At 40.8% G+C, this 13,376-nt stretch overlaps 1 protein-coding gene across 1 annotated transcript in view; it reads right to left on the minus strand.

Moving 5' to 3' along the window:
- TMEFF2 (transmembrane protein with EGF like and two follistatin like domains 2) overlaps window positions 1-13,376 on the minus strand; it is a 668,344-nt gene that overhangs the window by 572,484 nt on the left and 82,484 nt on the right. The window lies entirely within an intron of this gene.

A 13,376-nucleotide genomic window follows, 5' to 3' on the forward strand; every position in this document is an offset into this window, starting at 1 on the left:
TGTATAATGGGCATGTTATGTGGTATGTTATGGCATGTCGGTAAAATCGGTTGCATACAGTCAGTCTCTCACATTGGAGGACATTTTTGGATGGATGAACTGCACTTGCCATAATGCTGGTGCAAGTTTCGATTGTGCAACCAATCAGTATTTCAGCTCCTACAGACACTGACAGTGAGTGTCTCAGACCTTACACAGTCAGATGCACGGATGTACACAAGGCAAGGGATTTATAGTGGCATTTGCATAAAATCACAGGCAGGTGACCACCAAAAGACACAGCTCCTGGCTCTTCTGTGAAAAAATATTTATATATAATAAAATATATCATAAAGAATAATATGCCAGATCTGGCTATTTCTTTTATTTCCCTAATGCTACACTACTGTATTTATGAGATAATATGGAGTTCAAGCCAGTGGTCATTACTACAATTGTGTGTCTATATATCACGTGGATTGTGTTTCTCAAGTATTTGGTCTGCAGTTCAGTGCGTTTTTCAGATACTGCAATCTATAGTTATCTGCCATACTCAGATTGTGTATACAGCTACTGTATCTTAGACCTTATCCTGGATTAAACACTGTATTTGGTTATACTGTGCCCCAACTTCAGCATCAGTGCTCTGATATTCCTTTGCAACTGTGTCTTTGTACAGAAATACACATTATATCTTTCACCTATTCCTGACTCCTCAGCACAATCATTACAAATGCGCAGCTAATCATAACAATTGTCTTTTAAAGATTTAGACAAACTGATATGGTAGATTTATTATATCTTGTTAATGTCTGGTTCGTTAACTTTATAGTTTATAGGACTAGCCTGGCAAATAATTGTATACCACCTCTACCATTGGGACAAAATATTACTATCAGTGTTGGAACAGATATTACTGTATCTTATGGCTGATAATTCTGTCTATAAGGCAAAGTATCTCAAGTACTAGCATGGGTTCCTTCCCCCATCCATACGCAGTCCTGGGGAAATCAAAACAAAAGATCAAGGACAATTTTCTCAATGATATGTTCAGGTTTTCTGCTCCTAAACCTAAACCACTTCCTTGCTCAGTGCATAAAATCAAACAGCTAGAACCTTGATGCCTTTTGTCATGAGAATTCCAGAACTTGAAGAACTGGCCGGTCTCCTTACAATGATCTCCCCCTTCAGCTTTTGGTAATACAGATGTGTCCAAATACATCTTACCTCCGTGCACTACAATAATTAATGTGGACCCAGAATCATTGAATTGCAAAACTGGGCGTTCGTTAATTATTGCTGCCCACGCAACAATTGGGGGGAGAGACATGTGGGGAGATGTATCAAGCTAAAGTGTTGCAGCTGCCCAAAGCAAACAAACATTTCTAACTGTCATTTCATAGGCTGTATAATGTAAGAAAAAAGGCTGAAAAGTGCTGTAAAACACAGGGACACCACCAATAGGTAAATAATGATAAAAGTAATACGTAATACATAATCTAAAAAAAAAATCACAATATAATAATATAACCAATAAGGTAAAAGACAGTCACAATTATAAATACATCATGTAGCAAAAAATTCTACATAGAAATTACATGTAAACATGTATCTGAGAATCTGTACCAACTACATATAATTAAGCAAAACAAGTTGGAAACAATAGGGTACCATGTACATTCCTAAATGGCAACAATAAACCTTTAATGGCTTTGTTGAAGATAAAAAAGTATCTAGTATACTAAAAGTCAGGTTAAGGGCTCTATTCAGCAATTATTTTTTTACATAAAAAATGCGGAAATAAACATTTCCGTATTTTTTATGTAAATCCCCTATTCAGCAATGGGATAATGGAGAAGATAGCTCAATTATCTTCTCCGCTAATTCCCATCTCCCTGAGTACCGCACTGTAGGGATATGCCATTGATCTCTACAGTGCTTTAATGCTTTTTGCGATTCAGCAAAGCAGAAAGTGTTAAATTATTCGAAAAATCCTTACTTTATATAACGCCATCTCAGAATGGCGTTGTATGAAGAAATTACATTAAATTACCCGAAAACTGCAGGAATAGAGGGAAATTTTCCCACAAGTCCCTGCAGCATCTTGTAACACCGCCCAGTTTTCGTTCCTGGTTTGCAGTGAGCACGGACAGGCAAGTCACTCTAGAGCCTGTTATACCTGCCAAAATTTATTGACATGTGTACACAGGCTTCATATTAGTCTGTATACATGTATGTTTATGTGCGATCATATTTAACATTTTATATATGAATGTTATATATAAAAGCAAGTAAATATACATGTATACAGGCTAGTATAAAGCCTGTGTACACATGTCAATCACTTTGGACAAGCTGGAGATGTACTTACCCGTTGGCGGTCACCTCAAAGCAGGGACGGAGACTGTTCGGAAGCGCATGACTGAGCTTGCGCAGTAGCAGTAACAGAAGGGATTGTATTCGGAAATCGATAACAATGCCTTCTGTAACATCGCAGGAACAGATTGTTATGACAACCGCTGTCCCTGCTCAAAATAATGCTGAATAGCAGCCATAAATATTTCTAATTGATAAAAAATCGTGACGATGTTGCCCGATAATATTCTGGGCAACATTGTCACTATTGCTGAATTGACCCCTAAATGAGCCAATGACTGCACGTTGAAATAAACGTCTGGAGTTCACTACTGCCAATGCTTAGTAGCAATGTCGATATGTGTGATCCCTCACACACAGGGGACTGGAATAATCCAACAGAAAAAGGCAGTGTATAATATTCGTGCAAAAATCAAATTACCAACCGTGAGAAGGCAGATCGGTATGCTGCAATAAATACGTCTCTGGCAGTGCAGTGGGACCGTTGCTCCTGCCAGCTATGATGTGGCTTAGTATATCGGCTTCACGACCTGTCTCTCCACTGCTGTAACTAGACACGCTAGTAGAGCCGTGGCCCAGCAGCTTGGTGTGAGATATATATCGCAGTGCTGAAGGCTTGGATGATGTAACCACTTTCCGGCGATGTGGTCTGTCTCCTTAGCTGCCGCGGCCTGGAATCTTGGTGCAGTGTATATTTTACACCGAATCAATGATTTAAGCAGTAGAGTCTCTACCCAGCAGTATGGCACTTCCTTAATAGGGAGCCTCCAGATTAGCAGAGGGTAAATCTAGAAACGTAGTCATGCTTAAGTTAATAGTAGTTAGAGCAATAGAGAGGGTAGACAGCTTATCCTTACACTGTCTACACTCTCTATTGCTCCAACTACTCCCATACAAATAAATGAAATACCAGATCTGGTGTGAGGTATATTATCCTTCTTGGGCAACCATTTTGGCACAATGAGAAGATCCGGATGTGTGGCAGACTTTTGATTACAGCCTTTGAAAACCTGTGCAAGAAATGGGTGTCACAAGAAAAATGGAAAACTGTTGGTATTAAGTGCCAGTACAGTATTTGCTGGAGATGAGAGTTCTGTATATTGATGTTGCCAGGAGCAGGAATCGCCTGGGATCACTGACCCTTAAGCTGGCCACACACTAGACCAACTTACATCCAACCAGCCAACTTGTTGATTGGTTGGAATGAAAATCTGGTAACGTATGGGAGTAAATGATGATCAGCAATTTGCTCCTAAATGCCAGAAAACAGATGAAAATGGTTGTACAGACAAGTTTGTTAAATGTTTTATCTAAACTATTTGTTCAAACAACAGTTTTGGTCCATTTTCCAGCATTTGGGAGCAAATTGCTGATTATGGGCCTGATTCAGACCCACTCGCGAGCGGCTGTCCGCTCGCAAGTGGGTCGATGGTGTGCACTGAGCATGCGCACGACGGAGGGAGCTCCATCGTGCGCATGCGCGAGACGCGACGAGCGAAGGACTTTCCTTCGCTCGTTGTGTCTGATCAAAGGGGGCGTGCTGTCGATGTTGATTGACAGCACGCCCCTTTTGGTGGGCGTGCCGGGGGCGTGCCTTCCAGGCGGGGGCGTTCCCAAGGGAACGCCTACCGTCAGAAGCCGGCCCACTGACATCACTAGTGATGTCAGTGGGAGTGATTTTGGCTCTGATAGAGCCAAAATCACTCCGGGCCTTGCGGTTGAGTTTCTCAACCGCAGGCTCCGGCTCGCAGTGGCGATGGTCGCGATGGTAAAGACCATCGCGACCATCAACCTGCACGCTCGTATAGGCAGTGGGTGGTGACCCACAGCTATACCAGCGTCCAGGAGGACGCTCCATAATTATGGAGGTGGGCCCTGATTCAGAGCGAGAGCTCTGGTCAGAGCGTCCGGCTCTGAATCAGGGCCTATATGCCTTACCAGATTTTCATTCCAACCAATAAACTGGTTGGCTGGTTGGACAGCTAATCTTTAGATGTGTGGCCAGCTTAAGAGTACAGGGTCAGTCATTATGCCCAAAATTAGTGAGGAGAAAGTGAAAAAAAGTTTCTCAGGTGTACTCTAAAAGGTAAGTCCGACATGTATTTTAATGGGAATACCAGCTTCTTCAGAGGCAAGAGGCCATAAAGAGAGAGGTTGGAGGGTGAGAGATGGACATAGAAAGAGAGGTATACAGAGGGAGTGAGTGAGAGAGGTTTTGAGTAGTTGTCAGAATAGATGGGATAGACCTGTAACTAATACAAGAGAAAAACTTTGACTTTTCATGACACGTGATATGAGACTGAAAAAAAAACAGGCAATTCCATGAACAGCTTCTAGTACATACTAATTAAGTGCTCACCTGGTCAATTTTAAAACTGAGTAGGAAACAGAGTTTCTCTGTCACTTGGGAGCACTTCAGACTGCTTCTGCTCCATCACGGCTACAGTACTTCTATTTGACAGGAATAATACAATTTCACTGGTTAAGGGTTATTAAGGTCGCATTTAATACTACTGTGGTTCTTCAGCTGGAAACTTTTACTGTTCTGAAAAGTTAATTTACCATAGCTCCAAGGCAGTTTTAGAAACTGACATGTACACGCGACTTCAGGTATGAACTTTGGCTCCAAACTGCTCTAATTACTATTTTAAATTGTGATGATGCTAAAAACTGACTTCTGTTTTATCATGTTGCCAAGTGTTCTGCTTTAAAGCTATCATTTGACCTCGCAAAACAGATGTCTCACAGAAATTTGCTGTTTAACTGCAAGAGACATACCTGCTGCTACTACTGTTGCTGCTAAAGCTGGGCATCCACTACACAATTTTCTGTCAGATATCGTCCAATCTGGCTGGTTGGAATGAAAACCTGGTAATGTATGGGAGCAAATGACAATCGTCCATTTGCTCACCAGCACTGGAAAATAGCCACAAATGGTTGTTCAGACAAATTGGTTAAAACACACAAATTTAACCAATTTGAACAAGTTTTTTTTGTCCTTTTTTCCGTGTTTAAAACCATATGATCGACTGTCATTTGCTCCCATACATTACCAGGTTTTCATTCCAACCAGCCAGATTGGACAGAGATCTGACAGAAAATTGTATAGTGGATGCCCAGCATAAGGAGATCATGAGGACGATGATGAATAACTTTTTTCCTGATTCTTTAAAAAAAAAAAAAAAACTACACATAGAAAAATTTAATATGTAATGTTTGTTTCGGATTGTCTTTGTAATTACATTTCCCTAAATAGGTTCTTCTAGTGTGTAGGTCTTAATTTAAAACAAAACATAGTCATGTTTTCCTAAAATGTGTCTGCTTATTGCTGTAATAAAATATAAGTGCATGCTTACAGTGATGGGAAAGTTTAAATACAAACAAGGAAACTCATCGTTTGGACTCGGAGGTCACTCAATGCTTAACCTATGTTTTGTCAGACAAAAGGGTTTCTGTTACTCTATTTGTGGGTAAAATATCCTGATGTGATATCCGCATTCATTGGATTATAGTCACATCTGCCGTTATTTCAGTTTGTGATACAATTAATGAACAACGTAACCACAGGTGAAGCAGAAAGCTGTTGTCTCATCAACATCTCACATTTCAGCTATTATATTCTTGTTTTGTATATTGTTCAGGATTTTCAAGAACCAATTCATAGTATACTGTAGGAATAGTATGGGGTAGAGAAAAAGGAAAATGATCAGATCAGCATGTAATAGTTCCTATTATTCTAAGTGAAAAGTAAATGAAATAAGATATATGTGAGTCTTAAGGTGGGTACACATCAGACGACCCATGATGCGAAGGACAATCCAGCCAACCCTTGATGCAACGGATGACATATCACGCGGTCCGTACACACTGCATGATCTGGTGAACGACCGCACTATATGTTGTCCATCAACCGCTTCCAAATGCATGGGGTCTTCAGTCACATTGTCAGATTAAGCTGCATGTAGGTAATACCTGACGATGCGACTGACGACCAAACGGGAACGCGCATGGGCCAACATAGTACATGCACATTAGATGAATTTGATGATATGTCAGCCCTATCCATTGGATCTGGCGATATATATCTAATAATGTGTGCCCACCTTAAATCACAACTATGGCAACAAAAACTGACAAAATTCCAGTCCAGACATAAATAAATTAATTTAAATTATTTATTTATTACCAGTTATCTATATAGCGTACACAAATTCTGCCGTGCTTTACAGAGTATATTTGGCAATTCACATAAGTCCCTGCCCCAGTGGAGCTTACAATCTATATTCCCTATCACATGCATGCACATATACACACTAGGGTTATTTTTTTGTTGGAAGCCAATTAACCTACCAGTATATTTTTGGAGTGTGGGAGGAAACCGGAGTATCCAAAGGAAACCCACACAAGCACAGGGAGAATATACAAACTCCACATAGTTAGGGCCATAATGGGAATCAAACCCATGACCTTAGTGCTGTAAGGCAGTAATGCAAACCATTACACCTTCTGTGCTGCCCACATAAATAAGGACATATATATTTTTTTTAATGAAAGAAAAGTGTTTTAATAAACAATGTTGGGATTATTGGTGGTGTCCGCCACCTATTGAACAGTCCATCAAGCAAAAGCATCTTGGGAACACTATAATGAAATATGCAATGGATGAACAAAGTAAACCAAATTAAATCCACAGATTATTTAGAGAATCTGGTTTTGGTAAGACCCACGTAAAGGGAAATACTGCATTACTCATTGTCCTTTGCAATTCATCTAATGGAATGACCTTGCCAGAATATGTACAGTATGTAGGTGAAACTTCCATCCAAATTGCCAAGAATATGAGGGTCTCAGTTAGTGAATATCACAAAGGACAAGCATTCTTCAAACTGAACCTAAATTTAAGGATGTTGGATGGACAAGACTGACACTAGTCACAAAGGAGTATATATAGAGAGGGAACTCTCAGAACTATGGCCCTCATTCAGAGCCGCTCGTTAGCGGCAGTACGCTCGTTCCGAGCGATGTTTGCACATCTGCGCATGCGTACGGTTTTTAGTACGCATGCGCGAACCAGTCAGTGCGGTCAAAAATCGTTTGTACGCTATATAGCGAGTGCCTGCTATTTTGAGTGACAGAATGAGGCGTATGTGGGTGGTAACAGGGGAAGGTGCTTGAAAATGGGGAGTGGAGATCCGAACGCAGGCGTGCTTAAAGGTCAAAACGGGCGTATTATGGGTGTGCATAATTAATTCAGCAGCGTCATTCACCACGTCACTGGGTTATTTTATAGCCAGAACTGCTCGCAAATTTGTGGTAGCAAACACCAACCACAAGAATAGCGAGCAGTTCATACGCTGGTCGATGTACTCGATTAATCTAATAAATAGCGGACATGACGTAGGATGCGAGCGGCCAGGGGGCGTTTTTAACAAATAAACGAGCGTATGTTTTGCTCGCTCGTTCAGACTTAGAGGCGTGAACAAACTACAATTTGCGAACGGATCATTTGAATAGCCACCCCTTGTTTTTGAACGAACGACCGCAAATAGCGAACGGCTCTGAATCAGGCCCTATATATGCTTTTTGTACAGTACTAATGCAAATCCAATTATTGATTTACAGAAAAATCATGTGCAGTATAGCATTCATATAATTTATTTAATTTTTTACCTGCTGCATCAAATTGTTTTTGGTGGTTACAGTTTATGGCACGTGAGTGGAATAAACAACTTTGAAATGTCTTCCACATTTGTATTCATTTTAGAACAATCCTGATCCATGGCATTATTCCATTAAATCTGCCTCCATCCACTGTCCACAGCACGCTCCATATCATCCCTGCTCCTGTTTCAGCTTCTCTGCCATACAGGAGCTTTTTACAGATGGCAACAGTGTAGGCACATGTTATCCTATAGATCCTATAGATGGTTGATGGGTAGTCACCAATCAACCATATTTAGCATAACATTTATTAAACATGGTGTGTGAAGTGATTATAAGTAAAGAGCATGTGTACAGATGTTATATACAGTGAAAAATGGCCTGTGCCAATGAAGAAGGTCTGTTGGGGGTCTCAGAGTTATTGGTGTGTTTTCATGCAGCAGATATCAATTGTCTTCTAGTAAGTGTATATATGTATTAATATTCCACATGCTACTGTTCTAAGAAAACATATAACACTGCATCCAGTGGGTTTACTAAAGCATATTATTGAATTTCTCTATAATTTAATTTTTACCTCCAGAAGGTAGACCAGGCTGGGGAAGAGCATGAAGGAGATTTGTCTAAAATAGTGCAATCCCCTCATTCAGGGTCCTGAAAAGTGACGTGGTTATTTCAACCTCTTGGACTGTGCGAAGGATGGGGCGGAAGGGGGGGTGTCAGGGACATTTTTCGTTTTGAGTCCTCTATGTAATCACAGTGTAATAGAAAGAAATCCCTAAGATTGGTTGGCTGGTGGGGAGTTCTGTTTTTATCTAGCTTTAATAATTTTAAGTGTGCAGGTGGATAATTTTTTGTTTTTGTTTCCAATATGGACTGTAACAGACTAACAAAGAAGCAAAAAAGATTTTATAATATATTGAACGAAGATTTTATAATATATTGAACAAATTGAATGGAGTTTTGTATTCAATTTAAATTGATCCGAAAATCAGTTTTCCCCACAACCGGCTTTACTGCTCCTTTCAGAGCAGTGAATCTTTTCACTTCTCCTTTCGGAGCAGTGACACTAGTGCGCATGCATGACCTACAGGTCACGCATGCGTAAAGGAGCCCCAACGTCCAGCAGAAGGAGTGGGACAGAGGCGGAGGGATCCAGACAGGGGTGCAACCCGACACTCCTTCCCACAGGGAAGGAGCAGGAGCACTCGCCATCTGAAGATGGCAATTAATCCCACAATCAAGCTCTGAAAATATTGTATTTTCGGAGCTTGATGAATTCTGTCCCCATACTACTGTAGTGTATGGGGATAGTGGGCCATGCCGCGAGAGGAAGGTAAGCAGAAGATATCTGTCATACTGTATTTCCCGATTTACCTTCCTAATGAATGGTCCAATAACATAATTACTACAATTGAAGGTGAAAATTTTCATTTTCACCTGCTTTTGTAGAAATTAAGTGATGAATAGGCCCCTTGATCTTAAAGTAGTGCAGGTAAATCAGGAATAGCCTAAGGACTTTTCGATAATTGGGGTGTTTAATGCATTCTTGTATACATTGTGTAAGCTCAGAGTGTTTGCTTGTGTATAGTGTGTTTATATGTTTTAGTCTGTGAAGGTGGTCACTAGAGAGGCTCTAATATTTAAAACCGGTTTAATATTCAATCAAATTGTGATGGTTTGAAGGCTACAAACATGTTCTTGGTACAATAGTCAAATGAAACCTACATGAAATTGTGTTACAGGCTCCATTCACTGGTTGCAATTTGAGTTCACAGTTTGGCTTCTCAGATCCCGGTTGAGGTCCATATTGTAGATTTACATTTGCTATTCATGCTCAAGGTTCGTCGATGTTTGTGGTTCATCTTCATTTAAAATTAGTATATTAAAATATTTTTATTTGTAAACACTACTTAAATAAGATTCTTAAAATAAAGTTGAAAAATAACTGATATTGAATTTAGCTTTATTTTTTTAATATATGAATAAAGAAAATTACTGTTTATTTTTTTTAATCTATGAATAAAATAAATTCCGGCTGGGTTTCCAATTTATGTAACGATTTGACAGACAGATGAGCATCTCTATTGGTCAATAATGATCAGTGAGTACAATGTTTATTTTTTTTCCTTGGGCTACTATATGATTGACACAGAGTTTTTTTGCAGCTCACAATGGCAGAAAAATGCCAGAATTGCCTGAAACCACAGATGTTTCAACTGGCAGCCCACAGGCCAGATGCATCCTCTGAGGTTTCTCCATGGTTTCCAGGGCCTGATTCAGAGCCGGACGCTATTTGCGCTCGCTCGTTCAGAAAAAGGGGCCGGCTATTTAAATTGAGCGCTCACTCTTTGCGGTCTGTTGATGCCTCTATGTCTGAGTGAGCGAACGAAATATGCGTTCGCTATTTTGTAAAGACGCCCCCTGGCCGCTCGCATCCTACGTCATCTCCGCTATTTATTAGATTAATCGAGTACATCGAAAGGCGTCTGAACTGCTCGCAGTGCTTGTGGTAGGATTTTCCTACCGCAATCATGCGAACAGTTCAGGCTAAGAGACAACCAAGTGACATGGCCGATGGCGCTGCTTTGTTAATTATGCACACCCTTAAAACGCCCGTTTTGACCGTTTGGCACGCCTGCGTTCAGATCTCCACTCCCCGTTTTCAAGCACCTTCCCCTGCTACCACCCACAAACGCCTCATCCTGTCACTCAAATTAGCAGGCACTCGCTATTTTGCAAGCGCTCGATTTCCAACCACACTGACTGGTTGGCACATGCGCATTACGACCCATATGTATGCGAATATCGCTCGGATCGAACGAGCGGCCGCTTACGAGCGGCTCTGAATCAGGCCCCCTGTTCAAAGATCGTGTTGTATAACATCATTTATTTTTTAGAATAGTCCTTGGCCCCTATAGGATATAGTTTCAACACATAGGTGACACTCTTTATGTAAAACCATGGACTGCACTCCAGAAGTTTTTTTAAGTTTAAATGCAGCATAAATTGTTCAATGGGGACTCCCTTATAACAGAGCCAGTGTCACAAAATGAGTTTTAGAGCCATATTCATCATCACTATAAGTCCTATTTTTAAAAAAATGTCATCCCCTTTTCTCATTTTTAAGTGTGAGCCAAATTCATTATTGTTGTAGCGAAGGAAATTATCTCCTTGTTACAAAACTTCCATAATAATATTTACAGACCCCATACTTAAGTATAGGGATGTACAAACTGTGTGATTCATCAAGCTCTGAAAAAGCTTTATTTTTGGAACTTGACTGTGAAACTGTACGCGTTGAAACGCAAGCCGGCAGTTTCCTACTTCCTCATGTTACTTTGTCCAAGTATTCTGCCGCTGAATAACAAAGGTTCCTCCTTTGTGTTTGACCAGTGTATCAGGCTTCGTCAGGAATGACAAAGCCCGATTTTGCACCACAGAATTTAATATTAATTAGAAATATAGATTTACTTGAACAAAATCTAGTTTGAGCTGCTGGACAAAGTGAATTCAACTGTTTATTGCTGTTGCCATCTCTGTTCCATCTTATTTTATCTCTGGATTTTGCTTAATGGCAGAGATTACCACTACAAGTTCTGTGCATTGTGGCCAGCAACAAGCATTATGCTAAAGAAAAAAATACATGGCTACATACAGCTACTCAATGTTGGAAGGTGACCCCAGCAATTCCCAGGCTTTTGCTCTTATCTTGGACCAAAAAGAGAAAGGATTTGAGCTGAGATGAATGCTGACAGTCATCATTACCAGCAGTGGGCTGTCTTTACATTTCTAAAAGGGCTGTCGGGAATCAGTATACTGTACTGCGGATCTCACCTACCCGCTGGTATGCAGGCCTGTGCAGGTCCTCTATCCAGGATGGCTGTTCATTCCCTGGTCAGCGCTGCTGCCCACAGTGTACCCCATCACCCTCTGGCTGTGGTGCCCAGCAGGTATTCCTGACACCTTTGAGTCTGGGCGCTGCCATGAAACCTGCGGTCAGCTGACCACCGATTCACCAGTCCCTGTCTCAGTGGCGGTCACATGATTCCTTGCACCACTCAGCACTTGTTCCCTTTCCTCCTATCATGTTCCCTACATTCGACACATGATTCTGGTAGCCAATTGGGACAGGCCAGGGGGGATAAAAGGAACTCACTGACAAGCAGTCAGTTCCTTGAACAACACGTCTCACTCCTGTGCTAGGTATTCAGACTCCAGACCCCTCTCTCCTTTGCAAGTGTGGAAGTCCTTTCCTACAATCCGTTCCTATCCGATAACCAGTACAATCGGTTCCTATCTGATAACCAGCACAATCAATTCCTATCCAATAATCATCTTTACCGGTACTCATTCACCATCATCTGTAACCAGAGTCATCGGATCCATAACCATCAGATTAACTGGAATCGACGGATCTCTAACCATTGGCTTCTACTACATTTCCCACAGTTATCTTTGTCCATGGCTCTGGGACTTAGGCCTCAGCATTCTCGGTGAGTACTAGATAGTGTCATTGGGATACCCTACCAGGGGGCTGCGATCTGCACACCACACACAGCAAAATCCAAATCTCCTTCTGAGGTTCCCTGGAGAAGACCACTGGTGTGTATAGACTTTGATAGATGCACAGAAAAGTGCCACAACAGAACAAATTACATTTAACAGAGGTAAAAGAAAGGCAATGCACCTGGGCCTGGGAATAACTATGGGGGAGATGTATCAAGCCTTCTAAAGAGTGGAGAGGTTGGCTCATTGCAACCTACAGTATCAGCTTCTAGCTATCATTTTGTAGAATGTACTTGATAAATGCTAGCGAGAAGCTAATTGGTTACTATGGGCAATGACTCCACTTTTCCAATTCTCCACTCTTTAGTAGGGTTGATAGATCTCATTACATGTAAAACACTTTAGGGAAAAATTATTAAACAAAAATTTGAGTAGCCGCATACAGTACAGGCAGCAGCTATGAAGCAAATACAATTCTGGGCTGCATACAGTACAAACTTTTCATACCAAAGTCGGTTGTCAACTACAAACGGAAGTCCTGTCTCTCACCATGAGTATAGAAAAAGGTTCTTTGCACAGTGGTGGTAAAGCTGTGAAATTTCTTACTGCGCGAGGTGCTATCATGGTAAATTTACTAGCAGAATATAGATGTCTTAGAAAAATAAAGTGGTATCTATAGCTAAACTTTCCAATCAGATATTCATTGGATTAATGTCCTATACAAACATTATAGGGTATTGATTCAAGGAATACTTGATTGCCATTTTTGAAGTAATAAATCAATTTTATCACCCATTTGCGGCTAAACTGTCACCGATTACAATGGAGCCTTTATTTTTTCCTCCTGCGTA

The sequence above is a fragment of the Taudactylus pleione genome, unplaced genomic scaffold, assembly GCF_031769625.1.
Source record: "Taudactylus pleione unplaced genomic scaffold, aTauple2 ptg000728l, whole genome shotgun sequence".
Classification (NCBI taxonomy): domain Eukaryota; kingdom Metazoa; phylum Chordata; class Amphibia; order Anura; family Myobatrachidae; genus Taudactylus; species Taudactylus pleione.